This window comes from Lichenostomus cassidix, chromosome 1Aa (assembly GCF_008360975.1).
Source record: "Lichenostomus cassidix isolate B80296 chromosome 1Aa, HeHo_3.0, whole genome shotgun sequence".
Lineage (NCBI taxonomy): Eukaryota > Metazoa > Chordata > Aves > Passeriformes > Meliphagidae > Lichenostomus > Lichenostomus cassidix.
Genome location: NC_139480.1, coordinates 55,079,288 through 55,098,659, shown reverse-complemented (window position 1 = coordinate 55,098,659; position 19,372 = coordinate 55,079,288). Strand labels below are relative to the sequence as shown.

Sequence of the window (19,372 nt, the reverse complement as noted above, 5' to 3'; positions counted from 1 at the left end):
AATGTCCAGCACAGGTGCAGTTTCACAGCTTCAGCATGAGCCAGAACAGTTTCACCTGGCCAAAATGGGAGGGGAAAACACAAATCTTCTGGCTGAACACTGAGAACTGAAAATAGCACCTGGCAACTGTAGGCTCAGACAGAGCAGATATGTGAAGCCCAAAAGCTGGTGGCTGAGCTGGACAGACAGGAAGACAGACAGACAGACAGGAAGACAGACAAGACAGCTCATGTGTAGCAGCAGTGCCTTCCTACTGTTTCACCCTGTTCTAGCAGAAGTGAAACAGGAATTTATGTCCTCCCTGTAGGACATTAGGAGATCCTTATCTCCACCAGAGGGTTACTGGTTGCTCTGAAGTAAGAAAATACTTTCTCCTGTTTATTTGCTGTTCCAACGAGTTAAAATTGAGCTAATGAGTAATGTGTTGCATTTTTAACTTTCGATGTTTAAAGAAATTCTGATTAATAGATAATCAGCTAATTTAGGGGTGATTAATAATTTCCTCAGAAAAAGCATTTTTACATTACTGGGTGAAATCCCTTAGAATGATTATTCTTAAGGTGAGTTTTGAATTTCTGGCCCCTTTTCATAGACAAAAGCCTTATGCCTTCCATATGTATTTATTTTAGCCAATGCTGTGCATGGATTTAAGTGCCTCATTCCTAGCTGCTTGCTACTGATTTGAGATGGAATTTGTGGAGTTTGGTGCATGTTCCATAGCTCAGTTCATCTCCAAGTGTGGCTTTAGCAAAGTTGCAGAGCTTTGGCTTGAACCAGCCCTCACAAGTTTCATTTTCCTGATTTTCCTTGGAGGCAGTAACCCCTAGCAGGGGATGAGAACAAACACTTGGGAGAACAGGTCATTACGTTTTAAATCATCACAATGAATGTGAGTCAGAGGCTCCAGCAATTCTGAAAATCCCTCCGACTGTTTCTGTTTAGCTTTCCACTGTGAATTGTAACCCTTTTAAAGAGGCATCCTTTTGTCTGGTCCTTGCAGTCACACATCAGACCTGGGAGGGCTGTTCTTGTGGAGCTGACAGTCAGTCACACCTGCCAGCACCAGTGCCTCTTAGTATCATAACCCCTGGATTTTAAAAAGAACCACCCCCTGAAGTGCATTTAGAAGTGAGAAATCAGCAGTGATTTGTGGGGAAAAAACCTCCCCAGTGCAGGGAATTTCAAGTTGTTCAGACAGTGATGGAAGGACAGATGGATTAGGCCACGCTGTGATATCTGGAGGGAACATTATAGTCCTCAATTCTGAATGCTCCATGGAGAGGATATGTTTTTGAGTAAAGTGGCATCAGTCTGTTTGCCTCAGCACTGCAAAAGCCTAGGTGATCTTTGTAAGAGTTCCCTGGCATGGAATGAGAGGGAGAGCTGACTGTGAAGCTTTTTTTTAATCAGCGAAAGGGGGAAGTTGATCCCTGAATTACACAACAGCCATGCCAGCTAAAAATGGATCGGAAAAAGCTGTTTTCAGTATCAAGAGTTTTCTCCCCAGATATCCAAAAATGTTATCTCATTCACAAAAAAGAAAATGTAATTTTTTCTAGTGCCCGATGAAGCTGGGACAAACACATGATTCAGCGTGCTCCAGGACTGAAAGAGGGGTCAAGGTCCTTGATTATTTCCTTCTCTGTTACAAGCAGCCCTTTCTTCCCCCAGCCCTAGGCCAGAGTAAGAAGTCTGGCGCATTTAGCAGAGTCACAAAGAAAGGGATGGTGTGTCTGCCTTGCTTCTGGCATAGAGCTACCCCCAGGAAAGAAATATTTTAAGCAACATTTCAATGATGAAAGCAAAAGCATTAGAACTGCTTGGCCTTTACATGCTGTTCTGCACTCACTTCTCCTTGGTCTGAGTATAAATTAAATGAAAGAATTTCTATACATGTGTGCTCAAGAGATCTGAGAGTGCAAGCTGTGGTTTGAAATCCCAAAGATGATTAAAGCTTATTTCCTCTCTGATGTTGGACTCAGTTACCACAGTAGATCTTGGTTCCTGTCGGCCATCATTTCCTGGGAAGCAAAGGCAGAAATACCCTTGGCTCCACGGGGAATAAAGCAGTTCCTTGTCATTCATGGACGTCTTGTTTCCAGGCAGGCAGCAAAATCAGTTGATGCAAACCCTGTGCATGTTGCTGTGCCTTATTTTTGTGGTAAAACCCACCTGCGCATTACGCTGCTGTGGAGGATGTGAAAAAAATAAAAAAGGAAGTCTTGTTTCTTGTGGTGACATCTGAGAGTTGATGGGACTGTTGGGAAGTGAGGAGGAAAGGCAATAGAAGATTGAGAGGGAGGGAGATGTGGAGAAACACCGTGTAGTGTAGGTACTTGCTACAAAATAATATATCAGGAAACATGATGAGATTTTACTTTATGCTGTAAGTCAATTGGCAAGGGTCCTTTGGAGAGGTTTGTGGGGAAGGAAGTGTTCTACTGAGCTGCCTCAGTTTAATTATTACTTTGCTAGTGTTCCCATAAGCAAAATAAATGCTCTTTCTGTCGTGGTTGCAACTCCCATTTACCACTGAATGAAATGTGAGAAATTAAATCAGTGTATTCATTTATGTTTTCATAAATCCAAGTCTTGTGGAGTTAGGCATCTGAGGTGATGGCTAGGTTTGCTTTTTCTTCCCCAGAGCTTTGCTCTGCAATGGATGCTCCAGAATTTTAAACCTCCACAAGCCCCATCATCTGTTTCAGCATGGATGCAGGTGTGAGTTTCAGCACCCTGCAGATTAATCTGAAAGATCTGAAATGGGAAACGGGAGCAGCCTGGGCGGATTCACTGCTGTTCACTCATCAAAACATGAAACCTCTAGCAAACCACCAAAAATCTGTGTGTCCTCATCAACCTGGCTACAAAATAGTTTGCAAAGATGTTGCCTTCATCAGGCAAATGATGGAGGATGTCCTGAGCCTGCCTGGCCTTTGATGAGGGGAAGCTCTTGCAGTCTGTCACTGTGAAGGTAGTGAGAGCTTTTGTAGTGTGGAGAGAGAGGGGCTGGATCAAAGGGTGATTAATTGTTGCTGTGACATTAAAGTTGTTCAGAAGAGCTCTGCAGGACTGACCAGATGGGGGATTCTCTCTCAAGCTTTGGTTTGCTTGGTTTCCCTCCAGTGTGAGGCAGGCAGGTCAGGCAGGCACTCTGCACTTGCAGCTGTAGCTGCTCTCACAGATGCAGCAAAGGAGCTTCAGTGTCCTTCAAGGGATGTTTTTACTCCTTGCTAAATGCTGCTGTCAGTAGGAACCAGTGTGGTTCTGTGGAGAGCAGCAGGGCTGTTGGATGGCAAAGTGTGTTTAAAATGGCAGTGAGTCCCATTCATTGCCTATCAGAAACACAGACTGGTTTGGGGTTTCTTCTTCTTTGTTTCTGCCCTTTAAATCATCATCTAACAACACTGCAATGGGCCTGCAAGCTCTGCTGCTGCTTTTGCTTGCCGTTCCAGCTGCCTTGTCCTTGTCTTTGGTGATGACCTTCATTAGCTCTTGCAGGTTAATCTTTCCCTTTTCCATGTGCAGTGTTTGAACACACTGCCCTTCCTCAAAAGGCTTCATTCCCTGTGTGCATTTCCTTTGGCTTCTCTTCCTTGTGACTGACTCTCCTCTGAGCAGCTGAGCCCATCCCATAACAAGCCATACACTTCTTCCTCCTCATTCAGTTTCCAGGAGATTAATGGGAGCAGAGAATGTGTAAAAACACAGCCTGGGCCGGGTCCCCATCTGTACTCATTAAACCACATTATCACAGCATATACACAAACATAGCAGATCCACAGCTGGTCTGAAACTGTCCTGCTATACCCCTGACCTGTTGGAGGAGCTCTGTTATGAAAAGTTCTTTGCAAACTCCACTAACAATGTATTTTTTCACATCACTGTAGTTACAATATTTTAGAGGGTTTAATTCCGTTGTGTAGCCACTCTCTTGGCTTTTGGTTTTGCTGGGTCAGTAAAAGAGCATCAAAATACCTGAGCTGCCTTATATTCTGCAAGGCTTTAGTTATAGTGTGTGAGGTGTTTCTTTGACATTATTTGGTGTCTCAACAGTGTCTATTTGTTTGCTTTGTTTTCCTTCCTAACTGGTAACCTTTTCATTGCAGAGCCTGTGTTGGAGCCATACTGGACCAACCAACCATGTCAGACACCCTTACAGAGCATGATAATAGTGATCAGACTAGAAAACTAGGAATGTCATAATTCACCATGAGCAATGTTACAGAAGTACAGGCACCAGCAGAGGTTTTTCCTCAATGAAGCTCTCAGCTGAGTAGCCCTGGGATTCTGGAAATAAGGAAATAGGAGGCAGGTGGATGATGGAGCTGATTGTTCCATGTTGAGTCAGCAGGTAATTGCTAGGACAGTGGGGATCTCTGGGGTCTAGATTAATGTTCTTTAAGAAGAGAGAGAAAAGATTTTGCTGATAGATGTTAGCAAAGCATGAAAACCCTGTTCCTTTGGGCAGGAATCATAGCCTGGAGAAGGCAATAGAGTGATTTTTGAAAAGTGTTTATATTTGTATATAAACCTGTGCCACTTTAGGTCACCTTTGTCTTTCTCACCCTCTCAGAAACTGAACTCAATCTGTGACTCCCTTGTGGTTTGCACATTGCAAGCTTTGTACATTTCTTTCCACATCATTGTCTTTAAATGTTTTTTTGGGAATTTGCTCCCTCTGCTTTTAGGCTGCACCTCTCAAAACATCCTTCCGTGGCTCTGACCTCAGCCTGTTCCTGGGTGATCTGTGTAACCTTTGCATCTTTCCTTGGCTCTGTCTTTTGTTTGTCTTACTATCTTGCAACCCCAGCTTTGCAGCAAAGGCATGATGAGCAGTTTAATGAGTTGGCATCTGCTGGCTGATGTAAGTCCATGCAGCCACCTCATTTCACAACTTTCTCAAAGTACTCCAAGGTAAAGATGATTTTGCACAGTACATTTTTTTTCCCCCCCGCACAGTGAGGGAAGTTAAACAGCTAAAAAAAATGAGTTAACTATGAAAAGGCAAAAGGCTGGGCCATCTGCTGGGCAAGACATTGCCCTGGGAAGTTAAAAAACAGTCAGACCCTCTTATCCCTGGTCTTTGTCCACCTGCACTTGTGCTGTATAAGCAGGCTTTCAGGTTGTGCTGATGGGGCTTTGTTTTTGTCCTCAATTGCAGCTGCAGTGTTTTCCCTGCGCTGTGGGGAAATTGTTTTCATCATTCCAGTTGCTTCCTGCGCTATAGACATCTCCACACGTGTCTTTCATTATTTATTTATGGGCCTCAGCATTTAAAGGCCAAGGAAGCTTTTTGAGTGGTCATCCTTCAGGGATTGTGGCTCATTTCTTGCACAGGATTTAGCTGAGGCTGGTGGATTGTTGTCGACTCCAAAAGGCTTGAACAAAGTCCCTCTTCCTTTCCTTTACTCCTTCCCCTGAGAGTGCATATTTCAGAATGCTGCTGCTGGGGTAATTGTGCCCTAATTGAGGGAAGTCCTGGAGCGACTCCACTGCAGTCAGACATGACCTCAGCGGCGTTGCCCAGGCAGCGAGTTCCATCCATTGTTCCTGTGCCACACACTCTTCCCCAGTCCCGAATTGGAGCAGTGTGACCACATCCAGGGAGCAGCATCCTTCAGCAGGAGCTGCAGCCTCAGCGCTTCAGGCACAGCACTGGGATTTCAGTGTGCTCAGTGCACTCTGGTGTGCAAACATCATTGTTTCCCGTGATTTTGTGGTCTAAGCAGCACGTTCAGTGTAAGATCCTGGCGTGAGAGAAGGAATTATTCCTTGCTCACAATCAGATTACTTGTTTAACATGTTCAGGGTGCAGTGCTGGTGCCCAGCAGACCCATCTATCATCCCTTGAATTTACAAGGCTAACTGCAATCCCTCACGCTAAGGTGAGATATATCATCTCAAAAGTGCACCTGGGATCTATATCAGGATGATATTGAATTAATCTTTGTTAGATTTAGATAACTTCATCCCCGTGAGTTTCTTGCTATTACAGGGATGCAGCTGGATTTTAAGTCCTCTTTCATCAAATAACAGCTTCACCTCCAGATACTTCTTCCCCTATTTGATTTGTGCTGTGTGTTCCTGTATGCTGAAGTCAACAGGAGTTTCTTTTGCGGCTCTGTCAGAGTTGGGATCAGACCCTTTTGTTTGAAAGAAGTCTCTTTTCTTTGATGGCATCTGTTTCTAGACAACATTGGAGTGTTCCATGTTTCACTATCTCTGAGCTGGTTATTTCTACTTGCATTTTAATGGCTGCTTCTGGCTGTTTTCCCTTGCTCTCATTAGAGCTTTTTTGGATCTCCAATTGAGCTGATGAGATGTGGGGTTTATTGCAGTGTTTTTTCACTTGGTCTCGTTGAAGAGACACCATACAGACAGGATGGATCTGGCTGTGTGCTCCCTGTCATACAGCCAGCAGGAGTATTTTTCTCAATACAAAAAATTAGTTGATTTTTACCGTTTCTAAATGGTCTGTGGTGGTGCTAACTGAAAGTCCAGAAGCAAATACAAAATAGGTCCAAGTATAAACACAAAAAAAAGTGTGTCAGTCAGATCTCAGGTCAGGAAGTGATTTTTTTATTGCAGAACATTATAAGATTCCTCTCTGGGATGTAGTTTTTGGTGAAAAGTTGAATAATTTAAGTTAGTTCTGGCTGGTTTATTTGGGTATCATGGCAAATGGCACAGATGGCTTTTCTGCTAAGTTCAACCTCAAAAAGAGAGTTCTTTTTGAGAAAGTTTGTTTTAATCAGTTTTTCATGGCAGTTTTCTGCCATCTGGTCTGGAATGTACTACAGGCAAGAACTTCTACAGAATCAGTTAATTAATTGATAAATGTGCCACCCTTATACCTAATTTCTACTCCCTGTCTCCTTTCTTTTTTGGTTTGTTTGTTGGGGGGTTTTTTTTGCATCTGGCAATGATGCTTTTTTAATTCCTGATTTGGAAGAGTAAATAGTGAAAGGACAGTTTTTTAAGATACGAGGAGCCCTTTGGTAGGTTAAAGCTGATCCACTGGAATTCTTTATCTTGGTTTCATCCTTTTTCCCCAATAGCTGCTTTTTTGGAAGAGGAAAGAGAAACCTGCCAAAAGCTGTCAGTTTGCTGGGAGACAACCAAATGGTAGTGCTGAAAGATAAAGCAGGATAGGGCAAACAAAGCTAGCAGGATGTGCAGTGCAGTTCAACAGGGCAGAGAATAACGTGGCTCTCATGGCAGAAAAATTGCCCCAGAATAAATAAAAAGTAGGACCTGAATCTCTGCATCTTATTGTAGTAGCAATTCAAAAATGATAGCAGTTTTAAGGGGCTTTGAGAATAGATGGAGATGGAAAAATAGATTGGAGAAACTTTATTTACCTCTGGGGCCAATTCCTGACATGTGGGTCACAGGGACAATTTTCCTAGGTGACAAACCCTTAACAAAATCCTCTCTTCAGCTTTAGTTAATTTTTTAGCTAATGTGTGCTTCACTAATGACAGTCACTAATCTTTCATCAAACACACAAACAGCAGTACAGATGCTCAAAAGTTTTATGACACTGAAATATGAGGATTTGTGGAAGGAAAATGAGGAAGTAACTTCTTCCATTATGCTTGTAATAAGCTGTTCTTATGTACTGGATTTCTGGTTAAGGCATGGCTTAGCTGTGAATAATGGATAATGTTCAGGGATAATGTTAAAGAAATGTAAATTGGGAGCTTTTTATTGCAAATTGTTTTCTAAGTTATTTGGGAGCTTTATTTAAAATATTGCTGTATATTTAGAAATGCTGAACTGGTAACTTAACTTTCTAGAATATGGGTTCAAATATTGTAATCTTAGAATTTGTTTCTTTATCATCGTTGGTTTTCAAACGTGGTGATTAGTTTGTTTGATTTTTTTTTTTAATGAGGTTTTTATGTGGAGGGAATGGGCTGCTAATTTATCATATTTCTATCAAAAAACATAACATGCTCTCAAGTGTCAGAATATTGTGGAAGAAAGTTGAGGGCTCTTTTCCCAATTCAGGACAGTAAATCAGGACGTGGCTGCTTGAATCTTGCAGGAGCTTTCCCAAAGGAAATAAAATTCAGGAGGATGACAAGCAGGATATTTTAAGTGGGAGCTTGTACGCATATGGAAGTTGAAAGCATGTGAAAGCCTATAGCACTATAGTCAGCACAAATGTAAAAATAAAGCAAAAAACTGTGGACAGTGCACAGACTGTGCTGCAAAAAGTATTATACAATAGTCCATGCCCTCCTGGGAGCATGAGGAGTACATCACTGTGACCCTTCAAAGGGAGGCACTGAGTTCATGTCCTTCCTTGGGTCCTTCCTGCTGGAGCTGACAGCTGGCTACAGCCCTGCTCTGGCCTTGCCCTGGCTTTTTTCCTGCAGGAAGTATCTGGAGCAATTGGGAATGCAGCTCTTTGCTGGCTTCAAGGGCCTTTTGAATGGAGAGGGGACAGCGAGTTTCTCAGCAGTGTCACAGTGCTGTGTCCCTAGCTGTTGGATGGGAAGGTTGTGCAAAACCATTGTCCTGAAAATGGGAACTTGCACAAGTTCTTGCTGTTCTCTCAGGAAGAATTTTTAGGACAAGGCTTAGACAGTGAAGGTGGTGTGGCTGCACTCAGTTGTCTGTACATCTGACTTGGAAAGAAAAATGCTCTTTTCGTGTGGGCTGAGCAAGAAGTTTCTTCTCCTTGTCAAGAGTGTGAATTGTGAATCTGCTCATTGATTTTGCAGTGTAGTCACAGGTAGCTGCTTAAGATCATCTGTGAGCTTTTTATATAGCAAATATCTTCGTTTAGAGGCAAGAGGACACTGGTGATATCCCTGATTTCTTCCACTCATTTTATTTTTATTTTTTTCAGCATCTGACAGTCTAGCATTTGGTTCTTTATCCAGGTTTTGTGGTAGTTACAGAACACTACAAAGCATTTCAGGGCTGCTGGAAGCTCATAAAGAGCCTTCTGAAGTCAGCATCTCTTACAGTGCTGACTCTGCAGGATTTCCAAGGAGCTTTTTACATCTTCTCTGCTCCTCCTTGGGTTCCCTCATGGCATCCCAGCTCTGCCAGAACATCAGTCCCTAGCAGAAACCCTAAACCCAGGTGATCCTTTGCTCCCTGGCTGTTGGGGAGGTCTGGAACAAGCTGTCCCCAAACAATTGGAGTCAGATTGTACTGGAAAAGATCCAACTGCTGGGCTTACCCAGTGGAGCTGGGCAGGTTGGTTTTTGCAGCTGAACTGGCTCATCATTTGCCCTGTGTGTTCCTGGTGCTCCAGCGCTTGGGAACAGAGGCTGCGTTGGGAAACACAAGGCAGGAGTGAGCTGGTGTGAGTTGGCTGAACTGCTTTCTCTGCCTGGTTTGGGAAAGGCAGTTCCTCAGGCACACTAGCATGCTCTCGTGCAAATTGTTTTGCTTTTCACTGCATGCTCCTGGGCCCATTGAGCTGGAAATGGAGCTGGGAATGGCTTCTGGAGCACAACAAGCAGGGCTGTTTTTGCCAGAGCATTGGTGCTCTGTTGATTTTTCTCTCTTTGTGCTCCAGCACAGTTGCTGCCATCCCTCATTTTTCCTGGTACATTAAACCTGGTTCAGGAATGCAAATGATGATGCTGAATGAATCATCTCCATAGCCTTGTGCATCCAGATGATGTCATTGTCTTTAGTTGCATGTTCACAGTGTGCTTCTTGAATAATGCAGTGTGCCGGTGGTTCCTGAAACTAAATATCTGGCATATGACATCATCAAGACTGAGCTATATCCTAATTTGATGAAAGTTGGTGTAAATCCACTGATTCCAGGGGGATTGTGTCCATTTAAAGACTCAAGACAGGATCTTTATGATCGTATTTCTAGTCTGTGTCAAGGTATATTCAAAATAAAGGATTTGTCACGTTTGACAGCACTCCTTAGGTTGGTCATTTTTAACATTAAAATGCAGATGTGTGAGGTCTGATTTTTAGAACAAGTAAGACCAGTCTAAAGAGGACTTGGTATTCCAGCAAAGTGCAGGATTTACTGGAGCATGTGAGGTTACTGCCTAGCTTGGGGAAGCAGAGCAGCACTGTGCACTGTGGCTCGCTGGAGTAGCAGATTCAGGAAGGGAAATTCTGGCCTTGACACAAATTCAGCTAAAGATACGTTGCTTGTTAAAAACTATATTTGTTTTCCAAATCATTATCTGGGTAAAGCCCGTGGATAAAATCCTCAGCAAGAGCTTCCCCAGCGTTGCACATCACCAAATAAATTATTCTGGCCTCTGTCTGTAGGCACATGGAGCTGGATTTACTGCCTGTGCTGGTGGAGTTGTTGCTTTAGGAATTCGTGTGCTGAGCTGCTGGGGATGGAAAGGTCTGTCAGGCATCATCCCTGAATGATCCTCCCAGTGTTTGGAAGTCTTCTGGGAGTGTGACTGATTCCTCAGGGGGAGTTTATGGCTGTGACTGTTCCAGTGATTCATGGCCAATCTCAGGTTCTTTGGAGCTGCTGACAGACTTGACATTTACAGCTACTTTCAAACCTACAATTTGGACTCCTCTGAAAAACACTTTGGCATTCTCAAATGGATGTCCTTAAGGTATTCTCTTTTCCTGTGTCTGAGTTTTGCTGTGGACCCCAGACTGTACCTCCCTCCCTCAAAAACCCCCCTTAGCCTAATTTTTAGCTCCACATCTGATTTTTTTTTAGGTAATATGTTACTGCTGCTTCAGGGAGCCAAGGCACTAATGGTAGCTTTTGTTCCTGTTTGATTAGTCAGTAATACTTTAAAATAATGGCTTAATCTGTGTTTGTATCTTCGGTGTTTCTTGTAATCACATAAAGCATGTGGGACTTACTTAGTATTAATATGATTGTCAGAAGTCCTTTGATAGAATTTCTACTGTAATTCAGGATTAAAAACCGTGAGCATTAAAGAAAAAGAGCTTATTTTTGTGCTGCCTGAATCTGAAAGAAGTGCCAATGTTGTCTTGTGGACTAAAGCTCCATCCAGTTCTGACAATTCATTGGGATCAACCATTCCCTGAGATAGGGAGCAAAATGGAGGAAGGTGTTTTTGCATGGTGTTTCAGATTGTCAGAAGGTGGGGCCACATATGAGTTATGGTATATTATATTTTAAAAAGAGCCATAGCATCTTTAGATGTGGGACAGGAGAAAACCACTAACCACAAGTTGCTCTGAAATAATATAGATATCTCTGCCACTGAACCTTCACTGGAGTTTGGAAACTAAGAGAAATAGGGAATTGAATGTTCTGCTCTACTTTCCTCAGGCAGTGCATAGAGGGCTCTGAACTACTCAATGGCTTTCAAAAGTATCACTTTGTCCTAGCAAATAGCACTTCTTTCCTGCCACCTTAAAAAAAAAGTTTGCTTTTTACTTCTTTTACACTGTGTCTCCTTTAAATGAAGTTAATGAGGGGCAAAAAGGTGTGAGAACTAGAACTTACACAGGTATCAAAATAGCTGAAGAGGTTAGAAAAAGCTCCAGCTTATTTCAGCTGTCTGTACTTTGGTTCTATTTTACTATTTTGGTCGAGTGTTGTAGCTATAGCAAGTGAAATTGAGTACAGGCTGTACTAAGAGTTCAGGGGAAACCTTGGCAGTCTGATTGTGTTGAAAAGGAGTTTCAGTGGCATTCTCAGCCTTAAACACCAAGATAAATCTTAGAAAATTCATCTGAGTGTTCTACCCAAAGTAATGGACTCTCCTAAGAGTATCATACTGGACAAAGTGCCAGGAGCATCTGTCAAGCCTTAAGAAAAAGTAGCAGGAAGCTGACATCACTAAAGGGCAGAGAAAAAGGAGTTTAATTGAAACAGAGAAACATCTTACCAAAAGCTGGAGCTGTTTCCAAAGGAAATTGAATCTACAATAAGCTCTGGCTGATTAAATATTTTATCTGTGTGGCAGGTAGAAAAATTTTCCAAAAAGAACTAACCAGAGGGATGAAAGCCTAGAGCTGCAGCCTCTTTCCTGAAACTGCATAAGCCAAAAAGAAGCAGGAACCAGCCACCCCTACCTGCTGTGTATGGTTAGTTGATGGCCAGCTATACAAAACAGGTATAAAAAGGAGGCTGTATGAATTATTTGCATCTTTGTTCTCTGGGGAAGACACTGAGAACATCCCCTGTGCCCATGGGGAAGTTCATGAGGCTGACTGAGATAGTTAAAAGTGAATTTGTGGTATAGATACAGGATGGATGTGAATTTGTAGGCAGAACTGGGCTCACCCATGAAAGAAGAGTAGTGCATGCACTTCCTCACTGAAATCTGCCTTGGTGCTTGAAGACTGGTGGGTGTTTGAAATGGGACCAGTTTTTAAAAATAGTAAAAAAAAATAGTTTAAGTGGATCTGTAAGCCTGACATCTCTTCCAGCTGATTGGTGGACACTATAGTAGAAGATAATATTAGTGAATACCCAGATAAATGTATGTGCTCCTGTAAAACTTTGGGTGTTCTTTGAATAGGTGGATATCCAGTAGAGAGGGTATATTTGAATTTTTAAAAGGCTTTTGACAAAGGGATTGAGGCAATCGTGAAGTAAGAGGGAAATTAATTGGTAAAATAATTGGCTAGGAGGATGCAGGGGATAACAGATTAGGCAAATATTTGGAAGATTCTCTGGGGTTACTGCCTTGACAAACTACACCAGTATCAGGAAATCTGAGCTGAAAATACTTGGATGTGCAGTTGAAAATGTACTGGTTTTGTTCCTAGTCTTCCTAAGTATCTGTGTGTGAGTTGCAGAAGGGAAGGAAGGCTCTCTCAAAGCTCAGTGTGCAGCAATCAGCACACCTTGGACACTGCTGAAAGCCTGGAGGAGAATCTGATGCTTCCAGGCATGACTGATCAGCACCAAGATTGCTGTAAATTGATATTCAATGGAAGGAAAGTCTTTTTGTTCCAAATGTCTACAGCTGCAGTTCTCGGGCTGGTTTGAATTCTCTTGGCTTATTTCCAGGAGTTTTACTAATGGCCTTAGTTTTGTGTGCCAAGGACTGGAAGGGACTTCCTTGTCTGTCGAACTGCTGTTTGTTTCTCTCTTTTTTCTATCATTCCAGCCTCGTGTTTGGATACAGAGCACTTTGTCACCTCCTCTGTTTATACTCAGGTGGCCACTAGTTCACTGCTCAGTTGCAATGCTTGTCCCCTTCGGAGTGCAGATGAGGTTGCCCAGTGGGAGCAGCTAATAGAAAAAATCCAGAGATCTTCTTTTGTGTATTTTAGAGTTGTGTGAATTTATTTTACCCCACTTAAAATATTTTAGATTACCACGTATTCCTATGGGCTCTGAACATCTGATTTTCTTACTGAGCTCCTGGCTGAAAGTGTGTAAGAGGGATTTGTGCTGCAGCTGTGGCATGATCTCAGAGAGCACCAGTGATTCATGTACTAAAGTTTAAAAAGAGTGCTTATGTACTTAAAAGAGAGTGCATCCTAGTTACAGTTCTTGCCATAATCCCTGCTGAAGCATTTATTGTTTAAAATAATTTCCTTCTGTCTATAATTTTTGTAGCACGGAGCACCTTTAAAAAGAATACACATTCAAACATTGCTGTTTTCCTCTATCTTTCCAGTTGTTTTTTTGGTTTTTGGTTTTGTTTTTTTGAGAGATCTCTAAGAGGTTGAAGAGAGGATGTAGTTGAATGTCACCTTCACTGATATTTGCAAATTATTAATGTGTGAAGGATGTCACAACATTAAAGAGAAAACACAAAAGACTCAGCAGAAGTGAAAATAGAAATAGACTCAGCTATGAATAGGCCTTTCATAACTGCAGTCACTTGGTAGGTTTTACATTTGGGTTACACAGCACAGGAGGCCAGCAGGGAGATGTGATGTTCTTAGCCTTGTGTTTCTGCAGAGCTCCTGTGGGCAGTGCCCCACAGGGATCCATGTCTGGAATGACAGTCCCAGTGCTGGGTGGGAGATCCAGGTGTGCAGGAGATGCTTCTCTGTTCTGTTCCTGTTCAGCTGCTGTCCCAAAGACACTGCAGACAGTCCTGGGGACATTGTCTTAATCCAAAGTACATCTCCTGAAGTCTCTGGGCTTTGTTGTGGTTCTTTTCCCATTAAAACCTGGGGAAATGTGTGATCTGGTTATGTTTCTTTCCAGCTCTCTCTGGCTTGCAGTTCAGTGAAATTAAATGCCAAAGATATCAGACTTAGTTCTGTGGTGTTTTGGGTTTTTCCTAGCCGATTTCATTGCTTCTCCTATTTCCCCATCCTCCTGACTTCCAGCTGTAAGAGTTTGGAAGTATTCAGAAACAGAAATACCAGGCAGCAGTTTCATTTTAGCAATACAAGTAATTTACATCCATGCTGTTCTGCCTGTCCTTTTCTATTATTTCCACTTGTGTGTGACTACAGCAGCCACAATTTTCAAAGAGTCAAACCAAGATGAGCAGCTCATCTGCTGAAAGCTAAGATCCGAGCTGTCAGATAACAGACAGGATTGATGTTTAGCTCTGCTGGTTTTGGGAAGAGTAGCTATTAAAAGCACATTCTAATTTGAGTTGGCAGAATAAGGATCACACACAGTCCCAAAATACCAGCGAACACTGATTTTAATGTTTCATTGCTTTGCTGTACAGGATAGCTCTGTGTTCCATTGAAAAACAGTCAGCTTTCCCTTGGCACTATTTATAATATTTCCAGGGCCTTAGAGTAAGAGCAGTAATGGGTGGAGGTTTTAAAAAAAGCCCTAACTAATACTTAATTCAGTTAGAAAAGGCGCAAACCTCTTAATGGGGATTAAAACATACCTCTGCGTGTCTAACTGGACTTTCTGAATGCATCAAATTATTCTGAAGGTCATATGCTGAGGACAGTGTGTCAGTAAGAAACAGATGGGCCCAGAAAGTCACTGTGGGAAGAGTGCTTTTCCCTGCTTTGGGATATTTGGAGCTGATGGTGGAAGCACCCAGAATCCCTGTGTTGGAAAACACCCTTCAAAAGGTGTATAAAAGGGAGAATGAGGCAAATTTGTCTTTAATTATTGGTACCAGAGAGGACAGGCAAGAACAGGCTCTTTGAGGTTGGAAGCCCCTGTCCATAGGAAGCAGCAGTGTGGGGTCTCAGCAGGCTGCAGGAGGCACAGAAGGGATGAGCTAGAGGGAGTCTGGGAGTCAAAGCAAGGGCAAAGGGGAAGGAAAACACTGGAATGGCATCACCCCAGCCATGCCACGAGCTCTCAGCTGGGTGACCATGGTGCCTGTGGAGGAACCCACAGTGAGAACAGGGCAGAACCCCTCCTGCTGAAGGTGTTGGAAGTGAGCTCCGAGCACTGGGGGTCAGGACTGGTTTTGCCATTGACTTTAATGGGATTACAATTGATTCCTCAGTCAGCTGGCCATCCTTAAGGTGAGTAAACAGTGGCTGTGTAGTTGGGAAAGCTGGGCTGAAACAAGAAAAGGGGTCCATTTGTAGTGCCTGAAGTGCTCAATTCTGGCTCCCCAAGTGGACAAGCAGAACTCTCTACCTTGCACTTAATGCATGCCAGAATTGCCCACATGGGGAAAGAGCACATGGGACCAATTTGTGACTTGAGACACAGTCTGTGTGTCAGGAAGATTGTCTGCACAAGCCACAGAGGGACAGATCTTCAAGAAGAGCCTGGTATGAGTGAGAGCACAGGGAGTTAAGGAGGGCACTGCTGTTTGAAGAGCACTTGGAGAGATGAATGCAGCACAACCCCTCTGTCTCAGCAGAGCAGGCTCAGATGTGTGTTTACAGGCTGACTTTTTGTGACCCCAGCTGTAAGCAGAGTTCAACAGATGCAGCAGATTGCTAAATCATTCTTGGCTAATGCTGACATCAAATTATCTAAATATTTTGTGAGGTTATTGTTTGTCATAGGGACAAATATGTAAGTCTTTACACCTTCTGCTCTACTCCCTTGAGCTCTATCTGTTGTACTTTTAAAATAATACACTATTTCTTTGGCATCTGAGCTGTTTCCCTCATTACTTAATTTTATTTTTCCCCTCTGATAAGTCAAGCCCCAATTAATCCAGAATGCTGAACTTGTGACTTTGCAGATGCCAGCAGAGTGTGTGCCTGGGATATCGTCACAGGCATGAGATAGCAGCTCTCTGGGGAGATCAAAAAGAAACCAAGATGCAAGAGAATGCTGCCATAATTATCTGCAAGTGGGTTAGCTCAATGTCACTGCAGCAAATTCCTTGTGGTTACTGAGAACTGGCTCTCAGTACCAGAGAGCAGCCCTGTCTGATGAATATCTGTTCTGCTGAAGAACATCAATAAGGACATTAAAAACAGATTAAAAACAAAACCCAAAACACTTAATGCTCTTAAGTCTTTGATTGTTCTGTCATGACAATGTGCCGTGGCAGTTTTCTCTTGGATGAATCTTTCTCTTTGGAAAAGTAGAGCATTTGAGGGAATTCTCCAGCTGGTAGCAAGGAAATTATTTCTCTGGTATCTGTGCAGCTGTGCCTCCACATGCTGCTGAAAGTTGCTGGGTTTGAATTGATCTTTCATAGGAACCTGACAGAAAAATGTGGTGCTGATGATTTGAGTCGTTCGCTGTCTGCTGGTGAGTGCAGTGGAAATCAAGTGCCAGGGCTGGACCTGCTGTGATCTGCTCTCAGCAGGGCTCACAGTCCCTCCTGCCTCCCTGGGCTGTGCTGTGCAGCTGCCATGGAGCTGCTGCAGCACATCACTGCAAATTCCCGAGCTGCCCGTGGAGTCCTCAGGTGCTGCTCAGAGCTTGGAAGATCCCAGCTCCAGTTTTATCCCAGTGCTGGCAGCCCACCCCACGTTTGTGGGAGCTGGGCTGCGGAAGGTCAGGGGAGGACCCTGCAAGCAGTTCAGCCTCTTGCTCCGAGCTGTGCTGGGGAGATAACGTCACCCGAGATGCACTCTGGTGCAAGGGGCTGGAGCGTTTGATGTGTTCCTTCGGATGCTGCGTGTGTGGTGGAGCTGCAGAGCTGCAGGGCTGGGCACTGGGAGGGCTGAACACTCAGCAGCATCCAGCAGGAAGCAGGAGGCAGCAGCTCCTGGTTCTGGGTGAGTGCTGGCACAAGGAAAGCATTTGTGCCCATGGGGATGCAAGGGCTGCGCCTGGATTGGGAGTTAAAGGAAATGCTCTGGAGCTTCCAGCACCATCTCTAGAAACTTGCTCATGCACAGCATTTGTCCCCAGATTTCTCAGCTGCTATACAGCCTGTAAAGTGCCAGAACGCCGGAGAGTGCTCCCATTTTGACAAATAGGGAGCAGAAATCTTCATTTGTTTCTAATCTGTCCCCTCATGAGGAGCTCAAGGTGGGCAGCAGCTTTCTGGCTGTCAGACCGTCAGCCCAGCCGTAATCAGCATGTTTTATGTTCCTCCCTGGGCTCCTGGCCACCTGTATGACATCCATCTGCTGAGCTGGGCAGGATGCCTGCCAGCACTGCCATCCAGATCATTGCAGTGAGGCAGGGCTTTCCAGCAGGTGATGATGTTCCTCAAGGGCAGTTTGCAGTGGCGTGGCAAATGCTGCTGTCCCTTCTGTCTGGAGTTCCTCCCATGCACTGCTCTCATGGCACTGCTGTTCACTTCTTGTTACTTTGAGGCACCTGGGGAGCTTTATCCAGAATTGTAAACATGTTGTGGCAATGGTAGCAAATTCAGAGAGAGTCTCTGTCCCTCTGAGACTGAGGGATTTTAATGTGTTCATCCTGAGCTGTGTGGGGCTTTTCTGTGAATGGTAAATGTGCTGGAAAATGCAGGTTTAGAATAACCACAACTCTTTGCCCTCTGAAGTAGGATTTGTGGACTAGGTGTATGTGGGAAAGGCCATGGGGCTTCAGGAGAGACAGTGAACCTGTCTCTGGCCTCTCCTCAGCCAAGGTGCAAGGTCCCCATAACATCAAAATACTTGCTCAACACCCCTTTACTCTGGAAAGAAGTTTGAGCCTGCAGTGCCCAGTGAATGTCCCAAATTATGGGGACTGAAAAGCCTGCTGTGGGCCTTAGGACCTTTCAAAAGTGTTTAGGGGTATTAGAACAATGTTTGGGTACAGGGGGTCTGAGCACTTAGGTGAATATTGAAAGTATTAAGCTTGGGATTTCTTTTTTAATTTGTTTTCCCCCCTCAGTGACAGTGTCCTGATGGAAACAGAATAAGCTTGGTAGGATGGAGCCAACTCCTTTAGCTGATAATCTGCAGGTTGTCCTGCTACTCCTTGGGAGGAGAGGATGGTAAAGCTTATTTTGGGGAAAAGTCTGATAGTGACGGAGGGAGAAGCCCACATGAAGAGGTGCAGGCAGACAGTGAATTTCTGCCAGGGCACCTTGGTCTTGGCTGGCCTTCTACACTCAGTTTGTCTTGGCTGGTTCTGCAGAAAAGAATGCCAAGTGCAGTAAATTAGGGAATGATTGTTTTTTGGTGTGTAGGTTGGGGTTGAATTGATCTCTTGCTTGGAAGTCAATGGCTCTGTCTCCATCAGCAAACAGCACCATGCAGGAGGAGCAGATCTGCAGAGCAAAGAGGAAGTGAAGACCCAGACAGACTTCAGATATCAAGCCATCTTCATTCTAATACCATGTGCAGGAAATTTTGCAAGAACCTCACAGCAAATCAGGAGACAAATATTGCATATTAAAAATGTCAACAAAACCTTTCAATATATCAAGAGTATTTCAAGGTTGTTTCTTTTTGCCAAAACAAAGACTTCAAAAAACCTGGCATATATTATGAGACATTTCAGTGCTGTTGAAGCTGTTTGGTTTTTTTTTGTTTTCAATAGTTTCAGCTGAAATTTTGTTTGATGCTTCTTGAGGTCATCTGGCGTTCTGCTTAAACTGGTGTGTGTGATCTTGTTATCATTTCAAAGAGGTTTATACATAAAATTGATCTCTTTATCACCATTCTAAAACATATTAATATACTTATCTCTGCCTGCACAAGAGAAAGGAAAAAAAGCCAGTGTTGATGACTTAACTTTCTTGTTCTGACTCCTGTGGTGTGTGAGTAAGGAATTAGTCATGACACATCTGCCTTGGCTGCAGGAAACAGGGAGAGGAGGCAGCAGCAAGGGCAAGACGGACATTTGGGAGCCAAGGAAAAAATTTGGGATCGCATGCAGGGGAGCAGCCCAGCTGCAATGGAAGGAGTGTGTGAGGCTTGTGCAGAAGTGGTTTTTAGTGTAGTAAGCTTTGTGTGCTGAAGGCTTTGGATATTGTCAAGTGATAAGGATGGGGAGGAAACGTATGGCAAGGGAAGTTTCAGTCCAGTGGTTGGAGAAGTAGTTTGTCAGTTACACATCAGGAATAAAACAGCCATCAGCAAATAGCTATTGACAATTAAACAAATTGGAATTGTGCTGTTTTCATATCAGAGAAATCATCTGTACATATACCTT

General features: G+C 43.6%; 1 protein-coding gene across 1 annotated transcript in view; it reads left to right on the top strand.

The window, feature by feature from the left end:
- Positions 1-19,372, top strand: part of ST8SIA1 (ST8 alpha-N-acetyl-neuraminide alpha-2,8-sialyltransferase 1) — a 102,893-nt gene that overhangs the window by 71,042 nt on the left and 12,479 nt on the right. The window lies entirely within an intron of this gene.